General features: G+C 44.5%; 1 protein-coding gene and 1 pseudogene across 2 annotated transcripts in view; one reads left to right on the forward strand and one right to left on the reverse strand.

The window, feature by feature from the left end:
• The window catches only part of DGKQ (diacylglycerol kinase theta), a 1,093,519-nt gene that overhangs the window by 357,876 nt on the left and 717,821 nt on the right, over positions 1 to 17,822 (reverse strand). The window lies entirely within an intron of this gene.
• On the forward strand, positions 15,348 to 16,571 carry LOC146866520 (pyruvate dehydrogenase (acetyl-transferring) kinase isozyme 2, mitochondrial-like; annotated as a pseudogene).

Raw genomic sequence — 17,822 nt, forward strand, 5'->3', positions numbered from 1 at the left:
CCTGCCGCTTCATTCGCCGGCCAGCTGAGTTGCACCCAGCCGTTTCACTCGCCGTCCAGATGAGTAGGCGCCCCTGCACTCACCGGCCAGCTGCAGCAGGATAGCCATTCACGTCTCGTCTGCCGGGCAACCACTCAGGCGCGGGTCCACTAAGATTGCCATTAGCGTATGACTCGAGAGGTGGGTCCCCGCAGCCGAGTGATCGGGGGACGCACCCCGGTGGCTGTAACGAAGAGCTGCTGCTGCTGCTGCCTCTGGACTCTGGCGGCCGGTTCTTCAAATCCAGGCCTGGCCCACCGAAAGACGGCCCTGGACTCGGAAGCTTGTCTGCTCGGGCGTGGGCCCCACCCTTGAAAAAAAAACCACCCTCTCAACTTTGCAGATTCTGCGGGAGTCATTGACATTCGACTCCCGCGGACTTTCGGTGGGGGCAACCGCCGCTATTTGCTTGCTTATTCCACATTAACATGTCTTTGCCCCGGGCGGCAGCCATCTTGCCTCCGTTTGGTGCCGTAAAAGAAAGACTGATTCAAGGCGTCGGCGGAAGAACCCGCCTGCTGCCCCGCCCCAAGAATGTTAAAAGGGAGGACTGTGGAAATTTAGCTTGTAACTGAACATTATCTGCGCCATCTTGCCTCTCCCCAGCGCCACGCACAGCGAACGCACGGCCGCCATTTTAGGCGCCCCACACTCTCTCTCTCTCTCCCCGCTCATTGCCGATCACCAGCGCGTCCCTCAGGCGCTGCGAACTTCCCCCGCGCGCTGGCCACCCCCGCTCTCTCGTACATGGGCCGTAAAACCTCTCCTTCTGTGCGACCCTGCCATGGAATCGCACCCCGTGCCTGACCAACACCTCCTTTTTCATCCCATACATGGTCATACATCCTTTCTGATAACCCCCTTCCTCCGCGCCCGATTGTCCGAGCCGATCCCAGGCCATCACCTAGCCCTGCGGATGCAGTTTATTGCCCCTACTGTAAAGGAAACACCCCACATCAAAGGGATTACAGCAGATCAAGGCCCCCACCCCCTGGGACCCGACCGGTCGCACACACCCCCGGGAATTGGCGGAATGTCCAGCTGTGTGATAGCCATCTCCCACTGTGGGTGGGGTGGGGACTTCCACTGTAGATATGTGTGGGAACGAGCCTGAAGTGGGGATTCTGAGGATGTTCTTTCATGTATCAAAGCGATCTCAAGAATGTGCCATGTATGATAAACCTGCAATAAAGTCATAAACCTGTGTATAAGAGGCCAGGCCTCAGAGATACAGTTAGAGCACCTCGTGACGATACCTCGCTGTCTGATCTGATGTGTTCCACTCCGACGGAATAAAACTTTGTTTCCTGCCTTCCAGTCTCCGGCGCCTGCCTCTTTGTTGGTTTAGCATCGAATGGTATAAGAGGCGATTACCGCCGGGCAATACTTGAAAGGTTATCGACTACGACTGCTGCTACCATTTAACAGCAGGTCTGAGAACCCTTTGAAAGGCTGCTTGTGTGGGTGGCACAATCAGTGCTGCAGGCCCACTAACATCATTTGACTTACAGGCCCTGAGCACACACAGTGCCCTGTACTAGGGGCTTAGTAGTAAGTCAAATAGGCCAATCATGGAAACACCAATCCATAAACATAATTTACATGGAGCGCATATGCACTTTAGCACTGACCAGAAATGGTAAAGTGCCCAAATTCCTAAAACGAACAAAAACAGGGTCAACACCAGAAGGCCAAAAAGCAAAACGCCTGGGGATAAATCCGCTGAAAAAGCCAGGTCTAACATTTCCTTTCACCCTGATGGGTTGAAAAGACAATCATATATAAGTAGCCTCAACATCATTATCTGGACTTATTTTCCTTAACCTCTTCAGTGCCCATGACGAGATAGTCTCGTCATGGAGCACGGTCGCGCTGTAACCATGACAAGACTATCTCGTCATGAACCCCACCCACTAATAAAACGCCCGGCACAGGAGGGGGAAAGGGCGTGGCACAGAAGGGGTTAATGATCTAAAAAGTCCTTGGCCTGAATGTATATTCCCTATTTACAGTAGAAATATCTTTATTCAGTTTTTACAAAAAAAAACCAAAAAAGATCAATCGATTTCACAAACATATACAATAATTATATTATCGTTCACAATGACATGTAAAAGACCTGTGAGTTAAAATGATAAAAATATTCCTCACTTACATTTTCAACTTTTCTTGAGAGAGATTATTTCTATATGAACAAATTTCTAAATTATTGATCTATGTAGCACTATCACCTTACTGAGTACTGTGCCACTGGCACTCCTCTTAAAGCCTTACCCATGCCTGCCACAATTATTCTTGTGGAGCTGGGGAAAGTAGCAGAGGCACCAGGAGCGGCGCTGGGCTTTCAAAACTGCCCTCCAAGGGCAAAAGCCAATGGGAGAAATGCCTGGTGGAATAAAAGGCCTGCTTGGCCCTATTGTAATGTGTTTTTTTCATTCAGAAGTATCTATACAAAAGATGAACCACTGTTATTGTTGTTTATGTTATGTACCCAGGTTCTTCTTAATCTTTAGGTTTGCCCTGTCTTGATTTAGATTATTTTGGAAAGAAGCACTGCAGTAAAAAATGTCTGCAAAACATATTAGTGATTCCCTTTTTGATGCCCACCTACTTTATATTATGCGAAAGTCCAGTTTGTTCAGAATGTATATTAAAGGCATTTTTCTGGAGTTCTGTACAGATTTTTCACTCTGGCACAAATACAATTGGCATTAAATGAAGACTAAAGTATGTTCATGAAGCAGTCTTATGTATCTAGTGTCCAATGTGCATACTCTGACAAACCAGTGATAGACGTAGGCCATGTGAGTGATGGAAGTGAGTGGTGCCACTCTATATAAACAATTTTAGGCATCAGCACTTCCTTCTTTCTGCCCTCTCTCACATACTTCCTAGGGGGAGGAGCCGTAAAAAAGACTGGACCCCAGATGTTTGATGCCATCATACATCACCCGTACTCATCAGGAAAGAGTAGCAAGGCAATGGCCAAATGCACAATTTTAAATTGAGACATCCTCTGTATCTAGCTCTGGTATCCCTTAGCCAAGAGAGATCCTATGGAGGGCATTTGTACTTTTTCCACCAGAGCCATAGCTAACTCCCTGGCTCTTTACAGTAGCATCTCAGTTGCAGACATCCACCAGTTGGTTATATGGTCATTCTTGCATACGTTTGCCAAGCACTACTGCCTCACAGTTCAGGCATGCAGTGACGGGAAATGTGCCCAAGCTATATTATATGACTTCTTTGATCCCGAAGAGTCTCTCGGAATTGTCGCTTAAAAACGATCCAGTTGTTGATCCTCCATACAGCATATCTTGCCCCAGCAACGATACGAAAGATGTACCCCTCGGCATCTGCGGCATGTCCGCGATGCCAAGCGCCAGACGCTGATTTCATGCATATGATTTGGAATTGTCCAAAGCTGCAGGAGTTCTGCTCAGAGGTGACTCGTGGGCTTGCGGTGGTAACGGGGCGCACTCCTTGGGACACTATTGAGGCTTGTCTGTTAGGGCTGCTCCCCTCCCTAAGAAAGCGAAGTTGCAGCGCAGATTTGCAGGGCTGGCTCTGATATTAGCAAAACGCACAATAACGAAACGCTGGAAGGCTACCCGGGCACCGCAAATTGACGCCTGGCATGAAGAGGTGGGCAGTGGCGGAGGGGGAGGCTTTATACCAGGAGGAGTATAGGGGCCTGAGGAAACGACCGATATCGCTGGGTTGGGCTCATCTAGTGGAACAATTCAAGGCGATAGAAGTCTTAGACCCCGAAGTATCGCAAATTGGTCTGCGAGCGAGTGGGACAGACACGTACAAGCGGGTGGACGCATGTTAGTCGTAGTCCTGAGTGGGTGCCATTAATGTACTCCCCTCTCCCTGGCAGAGATTTCTACTCTCTTCTGTCCTCACGGTCCCCTTCTTATCTTTTCTTTCACCTGCTCCTCCCCCTTCTTATCTTCTTTCCTTTTTTCCCCCTGTCCTCACCTTTGGCCCCTTCCTCCTTGGCCCCCTTTCCCGCCCCCCTCGGTATAGACCCCTAGTTGGGGGTTTTTTGGGCTTGGCGTGCACCTGACGCAGGTACATCGGCGGGGTGTTTTCTGCCAAGCAGCGGCATTTAGGTTCTTTGTTTGTTAGGGTAAGGTAGGGCGGGGGTGGTTGTGGGAGGGGGTTGAAATGAGTGTTGCTCTAATCTGCATTTATCAGAATTGGCACAACCTGCCTGGGGTAATGGTTTGGTTACCTCACTTGCATATAAATATTGCAATCGCTGGGAACTGCTGGTATTCTTGTATGATGGGGCTGTAATCTGCAAGTCCACTATCGGATCACTGAAATTCTAGAAATGTCTCCAGAATGATTAATAATTGCTATATGTAAATGTAATTTCAATGTGATACTCAATAAAAATATTTTCAAAAAAAATATATATATATATTACTTCTTTGATTAACCAGCGCCATTCAATTCCACCTCCTAGGAATGTATTGGTTTGGGACTCATTCATATAGTGTGTGAAGATGTATCAATTAGAAGCAAATGTTAATTACTTTAGGTAATGATATTTCTAGTGGATACATAATTGTCTGTAGATGCCTCACCACCCCCTTCTTCCCCTGATGAACGAGTATCATATCTAATATGGTCCCAAAGTATGCAAACATTTTATATGTTATACTTGGCACTGTTGTTGTTCTCTTGGATACTCTCCACCCATCTCAATAGGGCACAGAAAAAGTATTAGCAACTGACAACTAGTGCTTACTTTGTAGTAGAATGAGTGTCGGTGCCCAAAGCTCTGCTCAAAAACCCGTGGTCGATGCTGTTAAATGTTAACGCACCAAAATCAAAGGCTGTGTAGGCTTCAAACGACCTCATAGCCCTTATATTCGCTTGCAAACACTCCCTGTCCCTTTATCTCACTTGTGAAGGCTCCTACTTTCTCCCTTAGTATGTTTTTTCTGACTTACTCTTCCAGTTTCTTTCCCCTTTGTCTGTTTTCCCTCTCCTGCTCATGGTTAATATCTAATGAAACAAAATAAGTGCCGGTACTCAAAAAGGAGTGCTGGTGGACCCCACCGGCAACCAGCAGTTCAAATTAAGCACTGCAGGCAATAGCACGCTAGCTGGTGCCTAATATATTTCAATATCATGACGTCTGGTGGTGGAGATGCAACTGAAGCACCATGGTGACACCTAGAGGTGCTGGAGAGATATTGCTGGGGAGGAGCTTTCCAGACCAGTCAGAAACCTGGAAGGATAGATCATAAGGTGTGTAATCTGCGGGAAGATTTGTTTATATCCACCTGAAATATTGTTACCCAAGCAATATATATTTTTCTTCAAGACCATAAAAATAGGTGTGCATGTATTCCGATTTTCAACAGAGCTCCCTGTGATATTAATAGGATTTTTTAAAGTATAGACCATATTCAAATAAGCACATGCACCATCAAAAGGCATCACGTATGACATAGGGAACTTTTAAGGTGTGGGTACGTTTTTATTTCACTTCTTTAGGTCAGGATTCATTGTTTTAAATGCCCTAGGGCACGGACATGATAACCAAACTCTGAACTCCTGGCGCAGTGGTTACTGGGTAGTAATCTACAGCAGGATTGAGCGCTCCATAGAAAAGGACACTGGTTCATTAGCTATGAATATCTATTTAGACTTTAGAATGGAGAACAAGGAGCTCATTTACAATTTGGGAGACCACTCAGTGGTACAGGGCCAGCTTTTGCCAGCGGTCTGATTGGTAAATCTAAAAGTCCACGCTGCTTTAGCTCAGCAATTTCACTTAAAATGTATTCTGACAAAGAAGCAGGAATACTTTCAGAGAAAATACAATGCCAGACCATGCCGTCACATCATGGCATACTTTTCGAGCTGTTTTGTCTTTTATAGAAACAACCCTTCAAATGTGTGGGGAAGTTTGTTTATGTAAAACAAAAAAGAGTTTTCTCCCTGCTTATAAGGGACCTTTTTTTAAAAAAAAAAATTTACTTTTTGAAACTCCACTACACGCTGGACAACTCTGCATGTGCACACAAGCAAGGCAGAACGAATCTCTGGGAGCAAAAAAACCTAAAAGCGATAGCTATTGTCTTTGCCAGTTCTTGTTATTTTTTCTGTGCCTATTTTTTTTATTTAAACATTATATTGTACACATTATACCACTGCAATTAGGCAACATGTTTCCCTTCTTTTGAATAGGCTTGCATAAATCAGTAAACATCATGCAAACTTGTCAAACTCTGGACTATTGGCTTTGCCACTGCTTGATAAAGAAGATTATAATGTGGCCTCCATAACTAAAATTAAGTCAATATCTGTGAAATCATACTATGATACTATAAAATGTATTCATAACTATAGATCCTATTTTAATTTGGACTTACTCGGCGTCCAAGGTTCATTCTTTCAGCCAACCCCTGAATGATTATATATACATCATAGGGATAAAGACATTTAAAAATACTCTTATGGATCCCTGCCAGTTGCAGGTACATTTATAATCTGTTTTGAGTTTATTCAGCCACAAACTATCGAAGGAGGTTTGAAAATACACAAGACACTTTGCCAGCTGCCTAAGATCATACCACTCAGCTGTGCTTCAAGAACCTAGCGCCTTGAGACCTTAACGGGTGAGTAGCTGCGCTTTACAAACCCCTAATTGATTGATTGAGCCGTCAGCTTCAGGTGGCCCCATCAACTTGAGAATCTTTCATTCATTTCAGGGCAACAACAGGCTCAACCACAACCCTCAAAATAAAGACAGGTAGCTTGATAACACCAGCTTCTTCGGACTATCGACACTTGCTCTGCTTTGGTTGGGTGAGAGTCATTTGTTATGCAGCGAGGATAAAACAGAGATCCTCCTTTTCAATCAAATTGAAGAGGAATGGCTGCTTCGCTGTTGGACGAGCGAACTGCTTCCCCACCACGGGCCCCACATCATTAGTCAGGGCTCTGGGTGTGAAAAAAGAAGACAAGCTGTCATTTTCACCTTAAATCAATTCTGTCACTGCTACCTGTTTCTCTCTTTTGAGATCCCTTTGGAAATTCCTGGATCTCCTGCCCCTGGAGACATTTGTTCTCGTGCTGATAACCTCAAGATTGGGCTACACTAATGGCCTTTATCTTGGTCTCCCACAAAATATAACCAAGAAACTTAAAATGGTCCAAAATGCAGCTGCCCGTTTGATTTTAGGCATTCTGCGGAGGACGCCTATTCCTCATTATCAGTGGGAGCTTCACTGGCTGCCAGTTGATGCCCTCGCCATTCTACATCGGGCATTTTGTCAGAGGGGACCACAGTATCTGATCAAAAGAACTAAGCACTTCCTGCTCTCCAGACCCTTGTGCTCAGCACCTGCCTTGCTAGTCATCATCCCAAGGTTCCATCATGTAGGATGTGGAGGCCGGTCCTTCAAGGTTATGGCTGGTGGAGAATGGAAACGTCTTCACCTTTCAATCTGGTTTATTCTCATGGAGCATCTTAACATAAAGCCTTAAAACTTATCTCTTGTCTGCAAACTAGCAATTTTTCCTGGGTTCCCATACTATGACCTTCTAATGCAGGGACACTCCCAGGAGTAGCTGTGCGCTCTACAAATCCTATCCTTCACAAATCCCCTCATTCAATGGGATTGGAGAGCAGCAGTAGGTGGGTGATCTAACTGATGTGTCAGTACAAAATACCTGCTGCTCTAACACTGCCTAGCATCTCTCCAAGGGGCAAAAGTATGAAGCTTTTTTGTATTCGGAATAGGTGCAATTCGCAGAAACAAGCTGGTTGCGCCCCCAAAAAAGGCTTTTCTTACTTTACCAAATCATAATATGGGTTTGCGACCACATACTGACTTGGTATTAGAAGGGGCGTGTTTGGGGCGCTACTTCCAAATACAGATTTGGAATGAGATACATTAATGTTTTGGGACCGAAATCCGGTAGCAAAACATTCATATTTTAAAGACTACACAAACGTAGTGGTAGCCCATTCGTAAATGGGCAGGTATTCCCTAGAGGCCCCTTGCCCTTTTTGAATACTGCCAAAAATATTTAGTATAACAGTAGGCAGACTGCTTCTTCTTAAAAGTTGCAAGTTAAACTTTTCTTTTTTTTCCTTTAAGGAAAATGGGCTGCATTTTTTGTTATCAACGACTGCTTTATTTAAAAACAATCAGAGACATGGTGGGCTGCTAACCTCAACAGGCCAAGTGATGGCTGCGATTCATAGTGGGTCACAATTTGCGACCTACCTCATTAATATTTATGAGGTAGGTTGAATTTGACCCTCTGTGAAACTTATTTTGCGAAACGACCTGTTAGTGCATAGGTCAGTTCACAAAAACAACGGACTCTGAAAACGTTGGAGTGCAATTTGCCAGATCCATTCTTAATATATCTGGCCCCAAGACTTTTAGAACTGCAAGTGCATCTCACAGAAACCGATGCTTGAGTGTCATTACAACAAAATGTTCCCTCTTCCCACTGTCCTACTAGCAAGGAGGACAGAAGGCACCAAGGGGCCGAGCTGTCGAATGGAGGACAGGGATGCCATTTTATGCTGTGTCCACTTCTAGCAACATATGTGAAAGCAAAATATTGGCCATACAGTAGGGATTCTATAATTGATTTCATTAACAAGTTGATCACAATAAAGACCTCATTGACTGACAATGGAAGCATTCAGAGGAAAAGTTTGATTACAGTGTGGTTAATCTTCTGTCTCAATGCAACATTATTGAAACACAATTTAAATATTGGGTAAAGAGCCCTGACAAATAAGACTTATTATGCCTTTTCTTACTGTTTTCGTCAACTTCAGAATTAAGAAACGATGCAATATTTATTAATTGCACCAAGAAAATGAAATTTCAAACAAACATTCAATCAAGTCAACAGAAAACAGAGATCAGTTGAAAATGCATTTTTTTCTGGAAAAGAATTAAGACGATTGAAATAAATAGCTATTATTGAGAGTAGAGAATACCTAAATTGACATCAACAGACCCTGGTGAACAGACCGGTCCATGGTACATACAATAACTGGCTTCATCAAGTCGCTATCAGACTATAGCCAATCCGTCTACAGGCTTAAATCGTGACTGAATTACACGCACTACACAAACATCCAGATCATAAACAGAAAAGCAGAAAGGGAAAGAAATGGGATGTCAAATTAATAAAATTCTCTCTTAATCATCTGGCTAAAAATAAACGTTGGCGAAAAAAGGCTTTCAGGTTGTCTGAAACCCATATGAGCAATTATTAGGATGTCTAACAACCAAACAAACAGTCCTCTTCTCTGTAGCATCAAATGTCTGTGCTGTACTGAGTCACAGCGCAATGACGTCAACTCTGCCTTTCATCTTCGAGGGATCCATTACTGTGCACGACTAATACCAAACAACTGCAATGTTATTGTGAGTAAAAATAACCCCCATTGTAAAGTGCAGGACAGAAACTCGAGGAGAGGTCTCTCATTGCCTGACAAAGTCGTGTTCAAAGTGGCACAGGCTTCATGTGAATACAAACCCGAAGCTTTGCTCGAAAAGAACTGAAGCCAAGCCCTGGGCCTTTATCCTACCCAAAGCTTCTTGTATGTGCTATGACTCTCAAGGGGAAATTAACTGGAAATTCTCTTCAGGGATCTGTGTGGTATGAAGATGGCCATGGCAAGTGTCACCCTTCCACTGTGCTTAACTGATAAGAAACCCACAGAAAAAAACGTTAACGATACATTCTAAAATAGATCATCCAAATACGATATGTGTATTCGCTCCAAACGATCTGGAATTCCGGGTACTGCATGTTGGAGAGAAAACTATTCATTTTAAGAACCAAAAACTCCCATTCTTTTGGAGAATTAAGTATAGTGACAGAAGAACCATGCAAGAATTGCTGAACACGAGCAAGAACACTGATGAAGATATACATGTCAGTTGATTCACCCATAAATTGTTAATTAAGGACCTTATTTAGGAGCTTGGCAGACTGGATATTCAGTCAAAATGTGGCGGATAGCCCGTCCGCTGTATTACAAGTGCCGCAGCCCGGAATGGGTATGCAGTGCAGTGGGCAGGACATCCGCCACATCTGTAAAAGAGTATTTCTCCAAAAAATGCTAAATAAGGCCCTTAATTTTTCATAGCTAAAGACCTGCCACTGCTTGTTTACCACACTGGTACCAATCTATGAGTATTGAGGATGAAGGCAGGGCAATAAAGACAAGCAGAGTACAATACTAAGGCCAAATAAGACAATAGCAAGCACAACAAAATGATGGACGGAGTGCTGAAACTTTTCAACAACTCACATCCAATCAAGAATTCTGAGTTGAAATTTTTTTTTTTTTTGCATGCCACGCCACCCCAGTTTGGACCCAGAGGTATGCAAATCAGTCTTGACCCTGCTCCTCATGGGAACAGTCCAGCCCGAACTGCCAAGCTAGGTCCTCCCTGGACTGGAAACAAGCATCTTGGGACCAGTTTCAAGGTATCACCCCTCATAAGCCAGGCTAGCTTGAATCCATTGGCACAGCAAGCAAATGACCCACGTCTGGGCATACCCTTGGCAACTCAGGGCGAACATAGCAAACACAACAACATGATGGATGGAGTGCTGAAACCTTCCAATCACTCACCGCCAGCCAAGTGATCTGGGTTGAATCCACTGGTGTTTTTTACTAACTATGCCACCCCAGTTTGGACCCAGCCATATGCACAAAAAAATTGATTTAGGCCCAGATCTCTGTACTGGGAGTGAATGTTTGACAATGTTCAGCATTACGTCAATCATCTTGTTGTGTCGCTATAGTCACCCTAAGTGGGAAGGGTATGCCTAGACGTCGGCCCCGTGATCACTATGCCATTAGATGCAAGCTAACCTGGCTCATGAGGGGTGATACCCTGAAACCAGCCCTAGGATGCTTCTTTCTGGTCAAGGGAGGACCAGGCCTGGCAGTTCGGGCTGGACTGTTTCCATGGGGAGCAGGGTCAAGGCTGATTTGCATATGGCTGGGTTCGAACCGGAATGGCATGGTGAGCAAACAAAGGATGGATTTCGGCCCAGATCTCTGTGCTGGGGGTGAACATTTGACAATGTTCAACACTCTGTCCATCATCTTTTTGTGTTGCTACAGTCACCCTAAGCGGGATGAGTATGTCCAGACACGGGACCCTTGCTCACTATGTCAATGGTTTCAAGCTAACCTGGTTGATATGGGGTGATACCCCAAAACCAGTCCCAGGATGCTTGTTTCGGTCCAGGTTGGACCTGCCCTGGCAGTTGGGGCTGGACTGTTCCCATGGGGAGCAGAGTCAAGACTGAATTGTGAATGGCTGAGTCCAAACTAGAATGGCATGGTGAGCAAAAACAAAATGATCGATTTAGGCCCCGATCTCTGTACTGGGGTGAATGTTTGACAATGTTCAGCATTCTGTCCATCATCTTTTTTTGTTGCTACAAATAAGACAATAAGACACGAGGCTGGGGTCAAGGCAGGCCATTAGCAAGTGGGTTGGTAGAACAGAGAAGAAGATGGACATGCTGCTGGGGTGTAAAAACAAAAGGTGTATGGGGATATCATGCATGTCTGCCTGAACCCTAATGCTACAGTTGAATGCATCAGACTTTCAAGGACGGGAAGTGATAGTGTCAGAGTCCACTTACTCCACATGAAGGAGAAAGTTAAAAATGATACAATTTCTTCATTATATTAGTTTCTACCAAGTTTGAACATGAGAAACTCAAACTGTTTGCACACACTGCAGCATGTGGACGACAGCGATTACTCCATTGCATGGTATGTTTGTTATTCCTTTTGTGTGAGGGTTTGTGCTACATTTGCTTTAAAAGGCCCATTTTACTAGTTTACAGGAGTTATACTTTGGAAAATTACGGTTCCAAATAGATGTGCACAGGCTGGTCAGAAGCTTCTCTGGGGCTCAGATCAGAAGCGTGAACAGGGCCCTTCCCATCTCTGGTTTTACTGACACACCTGCTGGCATCTAAGGCTACCTGCCTTTTAGAAAATGTATCATAGGCTTTTGTGGTCATTAGATTTAGCAGTGGTAATGCAGGGCCCTGAAAAAAGCGGGCCTGGGGCAAATAGGCATGTCAGCTTCCCCTTTGTGGCAAGCAAGGTTTTGCCGAACATCCTCTGTTGTCTTAGAATCCTAATGTCACAGCAGATCGTAACTCCCTTTAAACCGAGGCACTGGCCGCATGGGTAGCCATCACTTATGTTTATTAATACCTGCACGAGAGATCTGTTTTTGATACACAGTTACCTGCATTTTTCATTCTATTAAGACTATTCTAGTGTGCAACTCCAATGAGACCCCTGAATCAGCGCTCCTGTGTTTAGATTGGGCTTCGCCTTTCTTGCAGGAGGGGGAGGTGGGAGCAATGGTGCCTGGGATCAACCAACTCCTGACAAATATTACAACTGCGCAGGAAGCACTTTTGAGAGAATATCTGAGCACGCACATGCAACATACCGGCCGGCACAACCCAATGATAGATGAATGAAGATCGGGTCTTCTTTCTACGATGGCCACCGACAAAACGTGTCTGGTAATACATTGTCAGATTGCCATGTTCTTCTAAAGGAATTTCAAACATACAGCGACATCATTTGTTGAGCTGTAAAATGTGCCTACGTAACATAAGCCTCTGGGTTGCCATAAATGCTTAAATCAAATATCCGCCAACAGTTCCAATTTGTCGTTACAAAATCAAATGTTAATTACGTTGTTATGCTGTACACACGCTAATTCCCAGATGGCATCGAAAACCACTGGGAGGAAGCAGTTTAACACCAGTTGCGTGGCGACAGGGTGCTTCACGGGCAAAGTACATGTCCAGGAAAATGTCTTCGGGCAAAAGAAAGAGAATAACACTTCCGTTGCTTCTGTGGAAAAAGGATTGATGTTTCAGAGAGACGCAGAACAAACCGCTCGCGCCTCTTTTTTGTAACGAAACCACGAAAATGTTACCGTTAAAATTACTGGTATTGAAAACCTCTTTTTTCGTCTTTGTGAGAGGTTGTTGACAGAAATGCAACCGTTTCGTTCACCGGCCAAACGGATAAATAGCCTGGAAACGAGCGCAGGAAAACGACAAATCCGCAGTTTGGGCGGGACTAGATTTTCAACTGCCTGCGTGTTCAGCTTTTTTTGCAGCTAATGTGACTAACTGGCATTGGTGCAAATTCAGGACGGTAAGTGTAAAAATTCAGGACAGAGGGTCAAAATTCAGGACAAAAATTCAGAACAAAAATTCAGGACAGAAGGTCAAAATTCAGGACAAAACTTTGGGACAAAAGGTAGGTTTAACAGACACATCAGAGGAAGTTGTGCGATAGGATAAAAAAAGTAAATGGACAACCAATTAAGTACAAGCCAAATAAGTTTTATATTAGGTTTAGACTATTGAGCACTTCACAGTATTTCGGTATGCGTGCAGCTTGGAGCAACTGTGCGGGTCTTTTTGTGGTATTTCATATGATAATAATCTATTTATATGGTTACTGCACTGGGTTGTCCAGTTTGATATTTTGTTTACAACTCATGGTCCTGAGAAGGCATGTTTGGTGAGAGAAGTGGTCAGGAAGATCTGCTCGGAGAGACTTTGTTACTAGCATCTCATATCTGAGTGCCATTGTGAGATGTAAAGCGGCACGCATAGGTGAACTAAAGGGAGGATTGCTGTGATGAACCCACTATAGGGAATGCATTATGGGTGTTTTAGCAAATGAAACTTAAAATATAGAATCTGACTTTCCTTATAGGGGCTTTGCAGAGAGTTGCACAAGCTGACGGAAGTCACAAAGGTGCTTTTCCCTGCAGCTTTTTTAAAGAATGCACTCTCAATACACTATTACAGAGTTTATTTTTGACACCTTGCTTATTGCTACAAACACAATATACATCTCAAGCACAGCTCATGGTACTATGAGACTCTCCCTATGATCTTACACCTAAAACAAGACATGCAAACATTTACAATTACTAGTGTAACATTCAAGTAGCAGTTGGATGTCACTCAAAATGTCATCTATTAATTCTTTCATCCATCATTCAGTCTTTCACCATTCATTCTGTCCTTCCATCTGTGCGCCCATCCATATCCAAAGCTTTTCAACCACTTGCACACCTATCCATCATCTATCCTTCCATCCATCCACCATTTCACCCAATCCATCCTTTCACTAATCCATCCACTCTTCCACCCATCCATCCATTCACTCATCCATCCAACCATTTACCCTTACACCCAAGCCATCCTTTCACTCATCCATCCACTCTTCCACCCATCCATCCACCCAATCATTTACCCTTTCACCCATCCAGCCATCCTTTCACTTACTCATCAATGCACAAAGTCACTCATCCGTCTACCCATTCACCCTTTCACTCATCCATCCATCCTTTCTTCCAGCTCTCCACCCTCCCTTTCACTCATAGATGCATTATTTCACTCATCCATCTTCACATTCTTCTTTTCACTCATCCATGCACCCATTCGCCCATCCATTCTGTCAATCATTCATCCATGCTATCATTCATCCATCCTCTCTCCATTCCCCTTTCAATTAGCCACCCATCCACCCACCCATCCAGTTGCAGACAGATTAGGCCCATCTAGAACTTCACCCACGCTGTAGTTTCTAAAGCAAGTGATGGGGTGGGGGAGGGTTCACTATGCCCCTGCACATAGGCAATCTGAAAACTTGGAAGTCATGAGTCATGATTGATGCACAGTGCCAGTACACAAGGTGACTGAGACATGGTGTTGTTTCCAGGGCTTTAAGTGGGATGACAAATCTGGGGGGTCTCTCCAAGGGGCGTGTCTGATGTAATTAAGGGCGTGGCTTAAAACACCCCACCTTAAAATATATGCTGAGAATAATGTGCCGCCCGACTGGTATTTTGCTGTTTCTATTATTGCATCCAGTAACATTAGACCTACAACAAGCCAGGACTATTGGCTTTGTCAATGGATGTTAGTTGCATAAAATAAATAAAAAAGCAGCAACTATGTCTTTGTTTTATATAATAATAAAAATGCTTCAGCTCTCATTCGGCAAGAGACGTAGAGTCAACCGAGTCCCTCTGGATGAGGCCAGGGTCGTAGACCCCGAAATCTAGAGGCGGAACGAATAGAGTTTCAATTGAAATCCGGAAGAAATAGCAGGCTGGGAGGGTGGAGTCTGACGACCCTGAAATCGAGCCCTCGATTAGGGCTGCAGAGAGCAGACACGCAACAGCCCATGCACGTCCTCCTCTGACAGCCCCACTATGAGGATGCCCCAGGTTCACAGCCTGATGCTGGCCGCGAGCCGGACAGGGGGCGCCCCGAAGCAGATCACCATTTCTCTAAGTTTTCTCCCTCCCCGCTCTCCATGTAGCAATTCCTGGACTTCGGATCTAGCAATGCCTGTGAAAAGACCTCCTTTGCCTTCCTGCGCCAGGAGCTGCCAGTGCGCCTCGCCAACATCATGAAAGAGATTAACTAGCTACCAGATTGACTGCTGGGAACCCCTTCCGTTCAGCTGGTGCAGAGCTAGTATGTTCAGAGTTTGTTGGACATTCTGGAGTTTCTTTATAAGAGTCCAGATGACCAGAGCACCCTTGAACAGTTCACAAACACCCTCATCTTCATCAGGAACCGGCACAATGATGTGGTCCCAACTATGGCCCAGGGGGTCATTGAGTACAAGGAAGCCTTCGGCATCGACAAATCAGAATGTGCAATACTTTATAGACCGCTTTTACCTGAGCCGCATCTCTATCCGCATGCTGATCAACCAGCACACTTTGATTTTTGATGGAACAACGAACCCTGCACATCCTAAACACATTGGAAGCATCGATCCGAACTGTGATGTGACTGACGTAGTGAGAGATGCCTATGAAATGGCGAAGATGCTGTGTGATAAATACTATATGGCTTCGCCTAATCTGTAAATCCAGGCAGTCAATGCTAATGATCCAAGATACCCCATTCACATCGTCTATGTCCCATCTCATCTTTATCATATGCTCTTTCAGCTCTTCAAGAATGCCACGCGAGCAACAGTGGAACACCACAGCTCCAGTCCCTCGCTTCCCCCCATCAAGGTGATGGTGGCTCTGGGTGGCGAAGATATCGCTATTAAGATGAGTGACAGAGGAAGTGGTGTCCCACTACGTAAGATTGAAAGGCTCTTCAGCTATATGTATTCTACTGCACCCATGCCACAGCTGGGTGCAGGTGGAACACCTCTGTCTGGTTTTGGATATGGTCTTCCTATTTCTAGACTCTATGCCAAGTACTTCCAGGGTGACCTGCAGCTTTGCTCCATGGAGGGCTCTGGAACTGATGCAGTCATTTATCTTAAGGCACTGTCGACGGACTCAGTGGAACGCCTTCCTGTCTACAACAAATCTGCCTGGAACCACTACCGGTCAACTCAAGAAACAGATGACTGGAGCATCCCCAGCACAGAACCTAAAAATCTCCCCACATATCGGCTCAGTTAGCTGGCAGCATTTTTCACACCGGCCTGGCACTATGTCAAGGACTAGCTTCTACACCCTCAAAAGACTAAGTCATGAACTAATCCCACACCTGCTGCAATACAGAGGGTGATGTATGCAAGTGGCATGGGGAACCTCACCGCGTTAGATTTTGTGAAGTGTTTATCTGTTTTTTGTGTTTAAATCCTTCACTGTGGGACCAGTTGTGGAAAACGTGTAATATTTTACTTAGCATAAGCTGCAGCCATTTTGGCTGTGGTGTCCATTTAAGTTTCCTTCATAATTCTTTCGTCTTTGCACTCTGCTTGTGCTATCTACTTTAGTTAACTTCCTGACTCAGCTAAAAGCAATGTACATGCAGAGAGTTTGTAGCTGCCAGTACACCTGTTAACTGTCAATCATTTACTGCTGCCACAAGCACTCCTGCTCCCCCTCCCACTTTGCCGACCAAGTGGTTATTCATCTGTCCTTGTATGCTGAAAACTATTTCCAAAACTTGTTCTCCCTATTTCTGTTCACATGCTTACTGAGCAGAAAACCTGTATAAAAGACCTGTGTTCTGTGACTTCAGTGTGCTACCTCCTCCAGCACTTGAAAGTGCTGTGTGGACGTGGTCCCACTCATGAGTGATTAATAAACTTGTTATTTATTCCTACTCCAGTGCTGATCTCTACTTTGTTGGTTTTTAAACCTGTGGACAAAAGGGTGACACTGCACCAGTGTACCCTTAAAAAGGTATATTTCCACACAGTGTGTCCGATTATCTCACATCACAAGTGCTGTGGCACTTTAAAGAACGTCTGACACCTTCCTTTGAACAATTTCCAGCACTTTGAACACTCCAAGTATTTTGACCTACCTTTTGCAGTTGTTACCACTAAACTAAAAAGAAATCTGATGGAATGGCATTAAAGGGGCATTTGAGAATGTGAAGTTTTGAGACTGATGGAGAGAAATCGAGAGAACAGATGTGCGAGAAGTGGGATTTCATCTCTCCAGACAAAGACATTGGATGATCATAATCCGATTTTAATTTTGCTGGATTATAAATCTTTCTTCAATTAAAAAAAAAATGCTTCAGCTCTGAAATGATGAGACCGTGTAAGAACTATAACCTCTTCATTTTAACTTTATACGTTTGTTTTGTACATTTTAACCCTAACAGAATGCCCTGCCCTAGACGGAGGCCGGAGGAGGCCACCACATGCTGGAAGAGCCTAAACTGGCCCATTGTCATTCTGTATGTGGCAATCA

This window comes from Triturus cristatus, chromosome 2_1, assembly GCF_964204655.1.
Source record: "Triturus cristatus chromosome 2_1, aTriCri1.1, whole genome shotgun sequence".
Lineage (NCBI taxonomy): Eukaryota > Metazoa > Chordata > Amphibia > Caudata > Salamandridae > Triturus > Triturus cristatus.